The following is a 2,841-nucleotide window of genomic DNA, read 5'->3' on the forward strand; positions in this document are numbered from 1 at the left end:
TTTTACCCACGTCTTCAAGGAAGGTACCTTCCATTTCAAATCAAGAATTCAGAAATGACCTAACATGAAGAAAAGCTTGTTTGAAGCTTCGATGCGAAAGTATAAGGTGTGTGTGTGTGTGTGTGTGTGTGTGTGTGTGTGTGTGTGTGTGTGTGTGTGCGTGTGTCAGCGTGTGTGTCAGTGTTATGCTTATCGTCTTTAACGTCTGTGAAGGCCTTGCAGACTAAAACGTTCCCGTTTTTAACTCACTCAGTACGGCCAGTCCTCTCTTCTCCTCTACACAGACTCCTCGGATGTCCAGTGGGTGTCTGAATGACCCAACATTTAGCTTCCGTCGTCAGAATTGTGGTATTCTTTGTCAACATTCACCTCTTCAGTATAAGAGCCTTCCGCTTGCACTATTTTGATGATGGTAATTGGTGTGAAACGCTGTTAACGTCGTCTCTTTCGCCGTTCGTATGGAGAGAGTTAATGTAAGGGTCGTGAATAAGGAAGCAGTTCACTGAGGAACTGACGGTCAGCGCCCAGTCACCGGCACTGCTGCGCGACAGTGGCTGAACGGGGGTGGGTAGTGTGTGACGTACGCTACACAATCTGTGCAGTTAAGCTCTGGCGATTAGCTGGTGATGATGTGAACATTGGGATGAGCACCAGCTGTCCATTCTGCAGGGTTATTTGCCTTCATGGCCCTTTTTTATGTTTTGTGCATGGCTTTGAAGTATGTATTATCTTTACCTTCGGTTGGTCGTAATCTGGGGATGATGAGTTCAGGCGTAAAAGCTGTCGTCCTCAGTTCAGTCAAGTCCTATTTGCGTTCAGGAGCTTAACTCACTCAGTACGGCCAGTCCTCTCTTCTCCTCTACACAGACCCCTCGGATGTCCAGTGGGTGTCTGAATGACTCAACCTTTAAATTGTGGTATTCTTTGTCAACATTCACCTCTTCAGTATAAGAGCCTTCCGCTTGCAATAGTTTGATGGTGGTAATTGGGGTGAAACGCTGTTAACGTCGTCTCTTTCGCCGTTCGTATGGAAAGAGTTAAAGTAATAAGTCATCAACTGTGTTTGCGTTTTACGTGGTTGAAAAAGTGAATTAGTTGGGCGATCCTGATTATATATTTATAATGATGTGTGGTCGGCTGGACGATTAGCAACAATGTCAAATGTCTGAGCGCGGGTCAGTCTATTTATAAAAGCTGCATGACTCGACATTTGTCGTCAAGTTATTGCCACATTCCCTAAGTTATCCGTTGTAAAGTATTCGGGCGAGTCTTGTTATAAGTAACCAATACATTTGTGTACAGACTTACACCGTTACAAAATTAATCTATTTGTTTGTTGTTGTTTTTTTTCTAACGCATAATCGAGCGAGTGTTGTTATCAATAACCCATACATTTGTGTACAGACTTACGCTGTTGTTAATTAATTCATTAATTTGTTTAATTTATTTTATGATTTCGATTTTTTTGCTTATAAAAAAATATTTAATCCATGAAATAACCTCACATGTAATGTTCTCTTTCGCAAATATAATACAGGTATTATTATCATTGAACTTTTTGCTTGTTGTTGTGTTGGTGGGGAAATGTCTTTTTTTTTCTCTCTTGCAGTGTATTGTTGGAGCTTGTTCGCAGATATTATGTTAATTTTGAAGATCGTTTCTCCTTTAAGGGTATTTGGAAATAGTTTATGGAATGTGCTGTGTTCTGGCATGCTTTGTGCTATGATATCCGCTTTCTGTATTTTGATCTATATGTATAAGTCTACCTTTCTGCCTATCAGTATGTTAGTCTGTCTCGTTCTCTCGTTTTAATCATTACTGTGTGTGTGTGAGAGAGAGCACGTGAGCGTTTATGTACGTGATACGTATGTATACGTGCGTGCGTGCGTGCATGCATGCGTGTGTATGTGTGTCTGTCTGTCTGTCTCTCTCTCTGGGTGTGCTCAAGAATTTGTGTACGTGCGCACGTGTTTGGGTATGTGTATGCATGTGTTTTTTTTCGCGTATCACTGATGTTTTCGTTCGTGGGGAAAAAAAAAAAAAAAAAAAAAAAAAAAATATATATATATATATATATATATATATATATATATATATATATATATATATCGCCCATCAATGAACTGCCCGAGAAGAAGGGAACTGTGTGAACTCAACGATGTGTATCCACTGTGGTGAATCTTCTTCGTCAGTCCCAACCTTAAAATTATTGTTTCTTGGTCTGCACAGACATTCCTCCTCTGATTAAACTCGTTTGAGAATTATTCATCATCGCGCATGTTGTTTCGAGTTTTGTTGCATGTGTGAGTGTGTGTGTGTGTGTGTGTGTGTGTGTGTGTGTGTGTGTGTGTGTGTGTGTGAGTGTGTGTGTGTGAGAGAGAGAGAGTGTGTGTGTGTGTGCATGTGTGTGTGTGTGTGTCTGTCTGTCTGTGTATGTGTGTGTGCGTATGTGTGTGTGTGTGTGTGTGTGTGTGTGTGTGTGTGTGTCTGTCTGTCTGTCTGTGTATGCGTGTGTGTGTGTGTGTGTGTGTGTGTGTGTGTGTCTGTGTCTGTGTCTGTGTACGTGTGTGAGTGTTTTGTTTTCTTTCTCTTTCGTTTTATTCCTTTCTTCTTTTCTTTCTTCTTTTTTTTCAAATTCCCTTTCTTTATTTACCATGTTCGTTATTTTTCTTCTTCTTGATTTTTTAATTTTTTTCGGTTGCTAGGCTCGTTGTTTGTTTGTTTGTTTGTTTGATTGTTTATCCTTTCCTCTGTGTCCTTTTCCGCTTATATTTGTTTTTCTGTTTCACTAATTTCACTTTATTATTCAAGTCTGGACTATCTTTCATGTGAATATGAGTA

This window comes from Babylonia areolata, chromosome 2, assembly GCF_041734735.1.
Source record: "Babylonia areolata isolate BAREFJ2019XMU chromosome 2, ASM4173473v1, whole genome shotgun sequence".
In the NCBI taxonomy this organism is placed as follows: domain Eukaryota; kingdom Metazoa; phylum Mollusca; class Gastropoda; order Neogastropoda; family Buccinidae; genus Babylonia; species Babylonia areolata.